This window comes from Triticum urartu, chromosome 1 (genome assembly GCF_003073215.2).
Source record: "Triticum urartu cultivar G1812 chromosome 1, Tu2.1, whole genome shotgun sequence".
In the NCBI taxonomy this organism is placed as follows: domain Eukaryota; kingdom Viridiplantae; phylum Streptophyta; class Magnoliopsida; order Poales; family Poaceae; genus Triticum; species Triticum urartu.
Window position 1 is genome coordinate 5,454,830 of NC_053022.1, and position 14,810 is coordinate 5,469,639.

General features: G+C 50.2%; 1 pseudogene; it reads left to right on the plus strand.

The window, feature by feature from the left end:
- The first annotated feature begins 4,571 nt into the window (after window positions 1–4,571).
- LOC125505935 lies at window positions 4,572–14,206 on the plus strand (annotated as a pseudogene).
- The last annotated feature ends 604 nt before the right edge of the window (window positions 14,207–14,810 follow it).

Sequence of the window (14,810 nt, forward strand, 5' to 3'; positions counted from 1 at the left end):
TGCAACCTGAGAATCGAGCATTTCCTGCGCCGGCCATTCGCGTACGCGTGGAAGTACTTCGTGTCCGCATCACCCTTGAGCGTCCACTTGAGGCCTCCCCTACGCCTCAAGTATTCCTCCTCGTCCCGAAGAAGAGCTTCGACTTGCCCCTCTAGGGCATATCGCCACGCCCATTCTTTCTCGGAGAAAGGGCGCGTGTCCGCCTGTACATCGAGTTGGGCTATCTCATCAATGAGCCTCGCCCTCAGGATCTTATCGTCGCGACCCGGGTTCGCGCCCCACCCCTTTAGGCTTGCACGAAGGCGGCCCCCTACCGCAGTCGAGAACTCCATAGGGCCTCGTTGCTGGCCTGTGAGTTGGACACATCTCCGCCATCTCTCCCTAAAGATGGTGTCAAAGTCTGGGACCTCGAACCATGCTGTTTCAAAATAGAAATGCGGGCTGCGACGCACTCTATCTTCCCCAGAAGATAGGATTAGCGGAACATGGTCCGACCCAATCCTTGTTTCAGCAAGGAGTGAGCATAAGGGGAACAAAACTTCCTAGTCCGGAGACATGAAAGCTCGATCTAGCACGGATCGCACTGGGGCTAGTTGCTTGTTAGTCCAAGTGTATCTTGCCCCCGATCTAGTCAGTTCCCTAAGTGCCATAGATGCGATTGCGTTGTTGAACATGGCCACCCTTGGCCAGTTGATGTTGTCGTTGTTTTTGTCCGCCCCCGAACGGATTAGGTTGAAATCTCCCCCCACCATTAGCGGGATCTGAGCTGCCGATAAGGCCATCACCTTGACTTCTAGTTCTCCCAGAAACTCAGCCGAGCGTGAGTGATCTGCAGGTCCGTAGACTTGCACGATCGCGAGCTCGCGAAGCGACGCTCGCACGCGGAACTTGGCCGCAATGAAGAAGGTGCCACTCTAACAGTTCAGCACCTCGTACGTGGCAGTACAGAAGCCAAGCAACATGCTACCCGAGTGGCCGTTGGCCGGACTATGATGCCAAGCGAAACGCTCTAAGGGATCAATCGCTAAGATATCTTGATGCCGAAACTCCGATTTGATCGTTTCCTGGAGCCCTACGATATCTATCGTTTCTTTCCTAATGTACTTCCAAAGTTGGGTGCGTCGACCCGAGTGGCCGAAGCCACAGATATTCCAAAGAAGCGCACGCATCTACACGACGCGATTGCGCAGGCGCACCCTCCTGGATGTGATCGCCTTGGCCACACGTCTCGCCCTGCCGCGGCGAGGCGAGGGAGGAGCAGCAACCCATGTTGCTGTCTCCTCATCGGGCCGGGTCGTTAGCGCTGTCGAGGCCTCAGCCTCCTGTGCCAAACGATCCGCGTGTTGCACAGCCGCCGCTGCTAGCGCCGTTTGCGCCAATTCCTTCGCGCGAATCAACGAGATAAGCTCGCTCATCTCACCTCCTCCCGTTGGTTCCACCCCACTCTCCCCCAAAACCTCGCTCAAATGCTCGTCCGAAAAGGAATCAAGAATCATAAAGCGGGTCATGGGATTACCTGAGATTTCCAGATTTTTCTGAGCTTGGAGAAGTTGGGCGCGCTGAAGCGACGGCAAGTTGCCCTTCGTGCCCTTAGCACGCGCACTGGCCCGCACGGGGGCCACCTGCCCGTCCACCACCGCCTTGGAGCGCTTGGCCTTCGGGACAGGCACCGTCATGGGCGTCTCCAGCGCGATCGAAGCGGAGGCAGGCACGGCCAGCGCCATCACCGCCTGACGCGGCGTCGCCGGTGCCCCAAGTTCTCCACTGCACGCCCAGCCTCCACGGTGACCTTGCGCACCGCCACCTTCTTGATCTGCTTCGTCGCGCCGAGCCTGCTGCCGCTGCGGCCTCCTTGGGAAGGAGAGCGCAAGGGGGGAGACAGGGGCTTCGGGTCCGCAGACACCGCAGAGGGGGTGCCCGTCGGCTCCGCCAGCAGCAGAGATTCCATCGCCACCTCCATCCGCACTGGGGGAGACGTGACCGATCCCAGATTGGAGCCGTACTGGTTTGGAATGGAGAGCTCCATCTCCGACGACCCTCCCACCAGAGAGTTCTCCACCTGGGGCTGCAGCTCGCAAGCCCTCGCCCCGCCGATGTCGGTGATGCCCAACTTTTCCCACGCCGCCGTGTCGATGGAGTCGTCCTCCATGCTTGCGTCTGTCTCCTTGTCGCCGTCCTTGTCGCCGTCGTGGCCCTTGCCGTTCGGGCCCTTGCCATGAGGGGGAGGGGGTGGTGGGGGGAGGGCGGGCGCCGCGGGCTGCTCCGGGGGGGTCTCAGGGTCGACGGAGATGTTGTAGCCTTCGTTGTTGAACCAGATCTGGACCGACCCGCGAAGCTTGCGAGGATTGCGGCAAGCAAAGCGCATGCGGACCGGCCCGGGGCGGAGCAGGGATTCCTCATCGACCAGCAGGGGGCGGCCGAGCACGATGGTCGCCGCCATGAGCCTTTTCTGAGCACCGATGCTTGGGGGGAATCCCACCTAACTTGACCCACACCTATGGCATCTCCAGCCCCTTGGGCGTGTCGAGGACCGCGTCACGAATGTCCACCATGAGATTGTTGAGGGACAGGAAGAGCTTGCCGCTTCTAGTAGCCATCCGAAGCATTGCTGGATCTGGGAAGACCACCGAGAAGGCCCCGCCTTCAAGAGAGGAGATCTGCCAATCCCACTCACCTTCAAAAAGATGTTGCAGCTCCGCCTCCAGGATCTGATGGGAGAGCGCACCAGAAGGCATGGAGGCAGAAGAATCCCTCGCCGGCAATGTCGTGCCCCATGGTTTGGAGAAGAAGAGGTTTGCCGCGGGATGGGCACTGCGCCGAGGTGTGCCCCTCCTTGCTGCACACCACGCAGAGCGGCTGGAAGGTGCACATGTTCTGGAAATGGCCTGTGCGGCCGCACTTGAAGCACTCTGGGCCGCCAGCATCTTCGACAGGGATCGGCTCCTCCTGCGTGCCCTTGGACGAGCCCGGCGCCTCAGATCTGGGCGGGAGGGGAGGCTTGGCAGCCGCCGCCCCCGCAGGCTTGGACTTCTTCGCGAGCGAGTCGCCGACGCGGTCGCCACCCTGAGCTGCCATCTGACCCTTGCGCTTGAGCTCGAGGCCTTTCTTCCTGTATTCTTCCTTTTTCTTCTTCTTACGCTCCTGCTCCTTGAGCCACCATGCGGGTGGTGGCCCCCATCCGCCCTCGTCGGCGGCGTGCCCACGGGTGCGGTCCCGCGGAGGCTCCATGTGCGGCTTCTCCCCTCGGCGGTCGGGCTTGGAACCCATCGACACCACTTCGGCGAAGGAACGAAGCAGGGGGGGGGGGGGGGGGGGGGGGGGGGGGTGGAGTGAGGTGGTGGAAGCGAGCGGAGTGACCGAATCGCCGCACCTCTGATTTGGAGGCAGGAAACCCTAGCGAGATGTCTAGGGTTCCACGGGGGAGCCAAAGCCATTTATATGGGTGCGCAGTGTGGGCCGTCAAAGGCAGGGCTTCCACTCCAGGGCCGGAGTGGGCCACGAGCGCGAGCGAGGCCCCCTGTGGCTCAGGCGCTTGCATAACCCTTGGCTGGGCCGGCAGACGTGGCGGCCCCGCAGGAGGCCCGCCAGGCGCCTTGGCAGATAGGCCCAGCCCGCCACTTGGCGCGTCGTCCCCAACCCTAGAGCGAGGCGACCCCGAACCCGCCGGCGCCGCCGCCTCCGCGCCGCCGCCGCCACCACCACAGGGCAGGGTCGGCGTAGGTCTGAGGGACAGTCCCGCGGCGGCCGAACCAGGACATCCACGACCCTCACGCGCCGGAGAGGCGCGCAACGCCCTAGCCGTATCCAGAGTAGGCCGCCGTGAGCCACGGCCTCCGGGCGCAAAAGCACGCCGGCGCCCGGCCTTGAAGGAGCCCCCGAGCTCCTCCGCGCGCGCCACAAACTCCCCAATGGAGCAGGCCGCACGCATGCCTGCTGCAGAACCCGGCTCGGCGCACACCTCATCTTCCTTCTCGTCGTCGGAAACCTCCTCTGCCAGAGCCCAAAAACGGCTCCCCGACTGCCGAGCCGCTCCCAAGGCGATGCCGGCCGTCCTCCTGGGCTCTGACGGAGCCGCCGCCGCTCCGTCCCTCTCCGGGGCCTGAGCGTCAGCGTTGAGGCCGCCGGAAGCAGAGACAAGCGCGGAATCGCCGCCCCCGTCGCCCGGGACGGCTGTCCTAACAGGAGTCGTTGGAACCATCTCACCCAAGCCGTACTCAGTTACTAGGCCGTAGGAGTCCTGCTTCTACATCCTAACACACTCCTGAGTCTGTATATTTTTTTCATTGTTCTGTAGCAAATCATGGGCATTTAACTAGTTTAACTTAATGGTGGTGTAGTACATATTGGTCTAAAACATATATTTTTAGTTGTTTTACCAAAGTAAAAAAAAAGAAACATGAAAAATATAATAGAGAAGACGAAAAAGAAAAAGGAAACCTACTAGCAGCAGCAATAGTAGTAGTAGGAGCAGTAGTGCTGGTGTGCTAGCTAGATGTGAGAAAATGCCGCACTGATTGATAAACTATTCACTTGGGACTCGCTTCTTTTAATATAAGTCTCCCATCATCTGTCTCCTTCCTATGACAGGATCTCCTCCAGATCTCACCTCGCCTCTGTGGAAATGAAAGTCTCCTATCCGGTCTTCTCCCGTCACCTTAAGAAGTGATGCGTTGAAGAAATCATCTCAAGCTCTCGCCTAGACATACAGGTAATTACCAACATTTCCTTGGAAGATCTTGAGTGTTAATTCTCCAGCTCGCGCATTAGGCTGCTGCTTCCACGCTCGGAGTCATCGACGCGCTCCGGCTGCTGCGCCAACATAACTTAGCTTGCTCTCTCTGCCGCGCTCGCGCAGGCCACCGCCACGAGGTACGAGGTGCTGTCTCCCATGCCGCCGGGCGCATCCTCTATCCTTCGTGCTCCTCCACCAGCAGTGGTAGCCTCCACATGGCACGGAAATGGCCGTGGAGGTGGCCTAGATCTGGGTCTTTAATTTTTTTTAGTTCATTTTTTTCACACAACAAAATCCATGTTCAGAGTTTCTTTTCTTCCTTCTGGGAGCTGATTCAGCGGAGATCTTGCCATGACCAAAACTAGGGCAGATCGGAAGTTAACACTGACTTTCACTCATGGATTGCTAGCTTCAGCTAGATTCTTTCTTTGTGCCCTTCCTTTCCCTCATGCACACGGATATAAGTACACACAGTAGTCGAAACTTGGCATTATGTGGATTTGACACTTAGAGTTTAGTCAAAATGTATGATGAACCAGGTTCATACTTAGTTGATTCAAACTTGCCAAACATTTTATGGATGGAAGTTACACTTCTCCCATCTTGAAAACTGTATTGGGTGTTGAAATCTTCAAAATCTTGTTTGCAACCTTCTCATTTTGGAAACCACAATTTATTTATTTTTGAAACAGAGAAGATATTGGAAGAAGAAGCTGCAGGAGCCAGGGGTAGAAATCACATTGCAGCACCCAGTTGATCATCAACCAAAACATCAGAAAGCTCTTTCGATCCGGCAAGGCAAGTAGTATGGAGGTCGTTACCGGGGCAATGAGCACCCTCCTGCCCATGCTCGGCGACCTGCTCAAGGAGGAGTACAACCTGCAGAAGAGCACCAGGGGTGAGATCAAATTCCTCAAAGCAGAGCTGGAGAGCATGGAGGCTGCCCTCATCAAGATCTCGGAGGCACCGTTGGATCAGCCACCTGACATCCAGGTCAAGCTCTGGGCGAGGGACGTCAGGGAACTGTCCTATGAGATCGAAGATGACATCGACAGATTCCGGGTTCAACTTGAGTGTCGGCAACAAAAGAAGCCACACAGCTTTATGGGTTTCATCCACAGAAGCATGGACATACTGACAAAGGGCAAGATCCGACACAAAATAGGCATGGATATCAAAGACATCAAGAGCCGCATCAAGGAGGTCAGTGAGAGGCGTGAAAGATACAAGGTTGATAGCGTTGTGTCCAAGCCCACAGGCACAAGTACTGATACCCTTCGCCAATTAGCCTTGTTCAAAAAGGCGAAAGAGCTTATTGGTACCAAAAGGAAGAGCCTTGACATAGTCAGGATGCTGACGGAAGGAGACGAGGTGTTCAAGAAACAGCTGAAGATGATCTCTATTGTTGGCTTTGGAGGATTAGGGAAGACAACTCTTGCTAACGTCGTGTATGACAAGCTTCATGGGAAATTTGATTGTGGGGCTTTTGTTTCCGTGTCTCTTAATCCTAACATGAAGAAGCTTTTCAAGAGTTTGCTGCATCAACTTGACAAGGGCAAGTACAATAACATCATGGACGAGTCAGCATGGAGCGAAACACAACTTATAAATGAGATAAGAGAATTCCTCCGAAATAAGAGGTATGTATTTTTAGTTTTTTCAGTTGACGTTTGTGCTTAATGTATAGACCGGTAGGGGAATTTTCTGCAGTTTTATCCTGGTACTTGTATGTTTGTCCTGGTATCTAGCTTTGATAGTGTTTATTGAACCCCTTTGTACGAAAACAAGAACAAATAGATCATGAAAAGTGGAGTCTATCTAATTCTTTAATTCTTCTAGAAAGAAAAAAGGCAATAAATTTGTAAGTTAACTGCACTAATTTGGTAATCAAAACTACATGGTCCTAACCGAAAATTTATAATATAATAATTTTAGAGTAACCAAATAATATGTGTGGTATATCATGTACTTTATTATATGTTTCTACCTGTTGGAGGCTTATATCTAAATAAATAGCTGTAGGTTCAATATTTGCAGTACTTACTGCAGATATGTTTACACCACTAACCACTCAACTCAATGTTATTATAGTCTAAAATCTGGCAGCACCTCCTTTATTGTGCTAACATCCATGGCAAGCAACAGACAATATCATAATATTATGACGAATATATCTCTAAACTAGTGAGCGGATGCCATGAGGTTGCCTCCAGTACTCTAGAGTAGGCACGCCATGAAGCCTGATGGTTCGCCTAGCCTCTTACCTATTTTTGTAATTAAGTTTACAATTATGTCATCCGTCCGATTTGCTTGAACCATAGGTCTAGCACTCTAGCTAGACCTAAGGAAATGAATAGTCCAAATTATTTGCTTTGATGAGGTGAACGAACTACTGAGTCTGATCATCCAAACTAGGACTAGATCAAATTATATTTTCTACCCATTAGGTTTTCGGTATGCAACTTTCTACTTAAGAGCCATTTAATCCCATAATCGTGCATTTTAGGGTTACATTATTTACTGGGTGTTACAACCATCCTCAGTTTCCTGATTTTTACTTGTATACAATAGCTTTACTAATATACAGCTCTTTGGTATTACCTCGCAGGTATTTCATTGTCATTGATGACATATGGGATAAATCTGCATGGGGAAGTATTAGATGTGCTCTGATTGAGAATGAATGTGATAGCAGAGTAATCACAACAACTCGCATTATGGATGTTGCTAAAGAAGCTGGTGGTGTTTATCAGCTTAAACCTCTTTCTAGCAGTGACTCAAGACAATTATTCCATCAAAGAATATTTGGAAGTAGAGACAAGTGTCCTCCTGTTCAGTTGGCTGAAATTAGTGAGAACATTTTAGGGAAATGTGGCGGAGTACCATTAGCTATCATTACACTTGCTAGTATGTTGGCTAGTAAAGAGGAACATGAAAATACATATACGTATTGGTACAAGGTGTACCAATCTATGGGTTGTGGGCTAGAAAATAATCCTGACTTGATTGACATGAGAAGGATACTATATGTCAGTTACTATGACCTGCCTCCAAATCTGAAGACTTGTTTACTGTATCTCAGTTTGTATCCAGAGGATTATGATATTAAAACCAAACAGTTGATATGGAAATGGATAGGTGTGTTAAACACAATACATATATATGGCGCATGTACTTTGTAACGTGACAGGAAAGATCTGAGATATGCGTGATAGTTAGCTAGGAGGTAGTTAGCCGGATTCTTATCTGTTGTAACTAGCTAGGTCTATCTCCTCCTTTTCTTCTTCCTCAAGATGTAACTTGGATTCTCTCCAACCGATTGTATGCGCCTCAGGGTTATTGTGCCCCTGCTATATAACACGCAACACGTCCCCTCATACGAGGTAAGACGTTTCTGCCTATCGCACATGGTAATCAGAGCCCTCTCTCTTCCAATCTAAAACCCTACCTATTCCAATCGTGCCTAGCCATGTCTTCCTCCTCCTCCTCCGGCGCTTTCCAACTTAGCCTCAATGGCCAGGTCACCGAGCAGCTGTCCCGCACGAACTACGTGCTGTGGCGCACGCAGATCACGCCGCAACTGCGTGGCGCCAGTGTCTTCGGCCTCGTCGACGGCACCTCGCCGGAGCCAGCCAAGCTCCTCTCCACCAAGGACAAGGATGGCAAGGAGACACTCACGCCCAACCCTCTCCACCCTATCTGGGTCAAGGAGGATCAGCAGGTGCTCGGCTACCTGTTGGCCAACCTCTCCAAAGAGGTGCTCATCACGGTGACCACGGTCACCACGGCGCAGGCGCTCTGGACGACGCTGGCGAACATGTACTCGTCCCAGTCCCTAAGCCGCGTCAACAACATGCGCACTTCCCTCATCAACGCACAGAAGGGAAACTAGTCCGTTGCATCCTACTTCGCCACTATGCGCGGACTGGCCGATGAACTGGCAGCGGCCGGTAAGCCGATTCAAGACGATGAACTCATCTCCTACATCCTCCATGGCCTTGATCAGGACTACCAGCCCCTGGTCTCGGCTCTGGACGCCCGCGTCACGCCTGCCTCCCTTGACGAACTCTTCTCCATGCTCAGCAACTTCGATCAGCGCATGGCGCAGTTCCACGGCTGCTCCGGTGGCGGCTTCAAGTCCTCTGCCAACGCCGCGTCTCGTGGGCGTGGTGGTGGTTCTCGTTCGCGTGGCTCCTCTCGTGGCAAGGGGAGGTCAGGAGGTGGTGGACACAGCGGTAGCGGCGGGCGATCTGGCAGCAGGGGGCGTCGCGGTGGTGGCTCTGGCAGGGCTCGCCCGGACACTCCGCGCTGTCAGATTTGTGGCAAGGTGGGCCACACAGCCAAAGACTGCTGGTACCGCTACGAGGAGGATGACGATGATCCTCAAGATGAGGACAAAATCGCCGCGGCTGCAGAAGGCTCCTACGGGATTGACACCAATTGGTATGTCGACAGCGGCGCCACAAACCATATCCCAAGTGAACTTGAAAAAGTCACAATGAAGGAAAAATACAGTGGAAAAGATCAGATCCACACAGCCAGTGGAGAAGGTATGAAAATACGTCACATTGGTCATTCAATATTTAGTACCCCTAAACGTAGCATCCATCTTAAGAGAATTTTTCATGTCCCTAGTGCCAATAAAAACCTCCTTTCCGTTCATAGAATTGCCATTGATAATCATGTGTTTCTCGAATTTCATCCCTATTTCTTTTTGATCAAAGATCAGGCAACAAAGAAAATCCTCTATCGAGGTAGATGTGTTCGAGGGTTTTACCCGTTGATTCCGGAGCGTAGGAGGTTCAATAAACAAGTCTATGGTGTTGTCAAGGTCTCGTCAACACGGTGGCACGATCGATTAGGACATGCTTCTTTTTCTTTAGTTGAGAGATTACTTAGGAAGAATAAGCTCCCGTTTGTTGGTGAGCGTCATGATGAAACAATTTGTGATTCCTGTCAAAGAGCTAAAAGTCATCAGTTACCTTATCCTATATCTACTAGTGTCTCCACAAAACCATTGCAATTAATTTTTTCTGATGTTTGGGGTCCGGCCCCTAGTTCTGTTGGTAGACACACATACTATGTTAGCTTTATTGATGACTATAGCAAATTCTCTTGGATCTATCTTCTCAAGAAACGATCCGAGGTTTTTCAAGTTTTCCAAAACTTTCAAGCTCTTGTTGAACGCAAGTTTGACAGCAAAATCATTGTTGTACAATCTGATTGGGGAGGGGAATACGAGAAACTCAATTCCTTCTTCCAAACTCTCGGTATTTCACATCACATGTCATGCCCTCACGCTCACCAACAAAATGGCTCGGCCGAACACAAGCACCGCCACATAGTTGAGGTTGGGCTTGCTCTTCTAGCCGGAGCTTCTATGCCTCTAAAATTCTGGGATGAAGATTTCCTCACGGCTGTTCACATAATCAATATGCTCCCTAGTCGCGTCATCAACAATGAAACTCCTGTTGAAAGGCTTCTCCACACCAAACCAGATTATAAATCTCTTCGCGTTTTTGGATGTGCATGTTGGCCAAATATCCGTCCTTATAATAACCGCAAACTCATGTTTCAGTCCACACAATGTGTGTTTCTTGGCTATAGTGCCCAACACAAAGGTGTAAAATGCCTTGACGTCTCTACTGGCCGTGTCTATATCTCTAGAGATGTGGTTTTTGACGAAACCAAATTTCCCTTTGCTGATCTTCATCCAAATGCCGGCGCACTACTTCGAAAAGAAATTCTTCTTTTGCCACCTCACCTTACTAGTTTTGATCATGGGGGGAACAATATTAATGATCCATTGTTGACTAACCTTACTAATGGCGAACATGAAGTGTGTGCTGATGAAACAGGAGGAAACAACAAAGAAAATGAAGTTGAAAACGGCCCAAACGGTGGAAAAATCGAGCCTTATTTCATGTGTTCCGAACCAGGAGACAGATTCTCCTCGGGATCCGTTCCGCGTCAGGAAATCAGATCCTCCCCGGGATCAGCAGCTGCAGGCGAGGGCGCAGCTGCTGCAGGATTCCCCTCGGGATACGCTACCGCAGGCGGGGGCGCAGCTACTGCGGGCACACGTGCCGGCTCCGAACCCACAGAAGACACGTGGCATGCAGCCGCTGGCCCGAGCGGTGCGCGTCTCCGCAGCCAGCCCGTGTGCTACAAGCGGCGGCCTCCGACACGCTCCACCGAAGCGAGGCCCAGCGCGGGCGCGGGATCCGGCACAGATATTCCTGCGCACACCACCCAGCCGATCGGCGCGGAACCCCACTCTGATCTGCAATCATCGGCGCATGATGAGCGGCCGGGATCTTCTGCGGCTATTGCAAGGGCTGAGTCGCGGATGCTGGCCACAGAAGATCAGACTGGCCCCGCGTCCGCTGACTCCGATGCTGATTTGGTCTCGGGATCTCCTGTGCAGCATGCTGGATCTTCTGCAGCCACAGATTTACCTCCCTCATCTCCGAGACGCACCCGGCTACAAAAAGGTGTGACAAAACCTGTTAATTACAAACACATGACCAAGTATGGCATGATTTGTTCCACAGGAGAACCAGGTGAACCAAATACAGTAGAAGAAGCACTTGGTGATGACAAATGGAGAAAAGTTGTGCATGAAGAGTACATGGCTCTAAAGAAAAACAAAACGTGGCATTTGGTTCCTCCATAGCATGGTAAGAATTTAATTGATTGCAAGTGGGTATTCAGAATTAAAAGAAAATCTGATGGAACCATTGATCGTTATAAGGCTAGGCTCGTTGCAAAGGGTTTCAAACAACGGTATGGTATAGACTATGAGGACACTTTTAGTCCAGTTGTAAAAGCTGCTACCATCCGTCTTGTTTTATCTATAGCTGTCTCCAGAGGCTGGAGTCTTAGACAGTTAGATGTTCAGAACGCGTTTCTTCATGGTGTTCTGGAAGAGGAAGTGTTCATGAAACAACCACCTGGGTTTGAAAGAAAAAGTGTTCCCTCATATGTGTGCAAACTGGACAAGGCACTATATGGGTTTTGAAGCAAGCTCCAAGGGCATGGTATTCTCGCCTTTGCCATAAAATGCAGACACTTGGGTTTGTTCCATCAAAATCTGACACCTCATTGTTTATCTACAACAAGTCCAATACTTGCATCTTTGTTCTCATCTATGTTGATGATATTATTGTAACAAGCTCATCTAATGAAGCCATTACAGGACTGTTGAAAGATTTAAGTACAGATTTTGCCCTGAAAGATCTTGGAGACTTGCACTACTTTCTTGGAATTGAGGTGAAGAGACACAAAGAAGGACTTCATCTCTCTCAAGAAAAGTATGCAACTGATCTGGTAAAAAAGGCTGGTTTGCAAGGTTGTAAACCCTCACCTACTCCCTTATCCAGCTTAGAAAAATTATCTCTTATAGAAGGAACACTCTTGAATCAAGAGGACAGTACAAAATACAGAAGTTTAGTAGGAGCATTGCAATATCTTACTCTTACTAGGCCTAATATTTCTTTTGCTGTTAACGAAGTATGTCAGTTTCTTCATGCACCAACTACTGTTCATCTGACAGCTGCAAAACGTATAGTCAGATACATCAAAAACACCTTGAGCATTGGGTTGAACTTCAGCAAATCATCCTCCAGTCTTGTCAGTGCTTTTTCTGATTCTGATTGGGTAAGCTGCCTAGATGATAGACGATCAACTGGTGGGTTTGCAATATTTTTTGGACCTAACCCGATTTCATGGTGTGCACGTAAACAAGCTACTGTCTCTAGATCAAGTACAAAACAGAGTATAAAGCATTAGCAAATGCTACAGCAGAAATAATATGGGTTCAGTCTATGTTAAAGGAGCTCGGTGTTAAGAGTACACAAGCTCCATGTTTATGGTGTGATAATCTTGGTGCCACCTATCTTTCTGCAAATCCAGTTTTTCATGCAAGAACAAAGCATATAGAGATTGATTTCCACTTTGTCAGAGAAAGGGTTGCTCAGAAACAACTTGACATTCGCTTCGTGCATTCCAGAGATCAAGTTGCAGATGGTTTCACAAAGGCCTTGCCTGTACGAAGCTTTGAAGACTTCAAACATAATCTCAACTTGTCCAAGTTGTGATTAAGGGAGGGTGTTAAACACAATACATATATATGGCGCATGTACTTTGTAACGTGACAGGAAAGATCTGAGATATGCGTGATAGTTAGCTAGGAGGTAGTTAGCCGGATTCTTATCTGTTGTAACTAGCTAGGTCTATCTCCTCCTTTTCTTCTTCCTCATGATGTAACTTGGATTCTCTCCAACCGATTGTATGCGCCTCAGGGTTATTGCGCCCCTGCTATATAACACGCAACACGTCCCCTCATACGAGGTAAGACGTTTCTGCCTATCGCACAAGGTGAAGGATTCATTCATGAAGAGCAGGGGAAGAGCTTGTATGAAGTAGGAGAGGATTACATTGCTGAGATCATTAACAAAAGTTTGGTCCAACCAATGGATATCAATATTGCTAATAAGGCGAGCTCTGTCCGTGTACACGACATGGTGCTTGACCTTATCACTTCCTTGTCAAATGAGGAGAACTTTCTCGCAACATTGGGTGGTCAACAGACCAGGTCACTGCCAGATAAGATCCGTCGACTGTCTCTCCAAACCAGTAATGAAGAGGACGTCCAGCCAATGCCAACCATGAGCAGCTTGTCCCCTGTGAGATCACTTACTGTGTTCAGTAAAGACCTCAGTTTGCTGTCGGCACTTACAGGTTTTCTTGTCCTGCGTGCATTGGATTTAAGTGGTTGTACTGAAGTGGTTAATCATCATTCGAAGGATATTTGCAATTTATTTCATCTGAGGTATCTGAGTCTAAAAGGGACATCTATCACTGAGATCCCGAGAGAGATGAGCAATCTGCAGCTTTTGCATGTGCTAGATATGAGGAACACCAAAATGGCAAAATTGCCATCAACCTTTGGTCAGCTAAGACAACTGATGTTCATTGACATGGGTAGTAGGCATGTCTCTACATTGCTTCTAAAATCAATGTCCACCTTGCCCTCCCTCTCTTCCCTTGCACTAGCATTAACAGAACCAAGAGAGGAATACTTCCAAATACTTGGGAGCATGCCGTCTCTGCGTGATCTCTCTCTATTTGTACTGTATTATCGGGGAGAAAAAGTCAAAGATGGAAGGCTAGTCGTTGGCAATGGTTGTCCCTTCAAGTCTCTTACAAGGTTCAGTATAAGGAGTACAGGAGCCACCGGTTTCATGTTTGCACTAGGAACCTTGCAAAAGCTCCAAATCCTGGAGTTAGATTTGTTCAGAAAAGAAAAGACCAAGTTTGTGATCTTCACTAGAGCATGTTTATTATGTGGTGTGTGGTGGTGATGAGCTGATCGGTAGACTTGAAAAAGAGCTGGTCGGTGCACTTGAGAAAGAGCTTGATATTAATCCCAACAAGCCCATACTGACGGTGAAGAAGGTAACTCCACGATGATTCACCTTTGTTCACAGTAACTTAATTATAGTTACTACTTGTCTGCTATTTACTACTTGTATATTGATTCTTACTTCATTTGGGTATTTGGCGCTACAAGTACTAGTTCAGTCTGCGCACCTTCATAGACTAGTGAATTTAAAATGCGGCCGCAAAGTCTGCAAAGCTTCATAGACTAGCGCAGCCACCACCGACCACCACGAATCTGTGCGCACCGGGTGGAAGGAATTGACCCATGAGGCTCCATATCGCCCACACAGTGACCTTCTCTTCCTCCGGCTAGTCACTGCCGCCATGCCATCTCCTGCTTTGGCACATCCCAGCCTCCTCCATCAACCTCCTAGGCTTTGTGGAGCCATAATGAAGCTTCTGCCGCCGTACCTTTGAAGCACATCCCAGCCTCCTCCATCAACCTCCTAGGCTTTGTGGAGCCATAATGAAGCTTCTGCCGCCGTGCCTTTGAAACTCCGTTGGCCGTACGCATCATTCTGATGCAGAGACTGGGGGATTTGCTTCTTTTCCAAAAAAAAACTTTGAAGCTCCGTGACCCCGAGCACACCTCCCAGTGGCGGCGGTGATGCCTCGCTCTGGCAGATGCATTGGT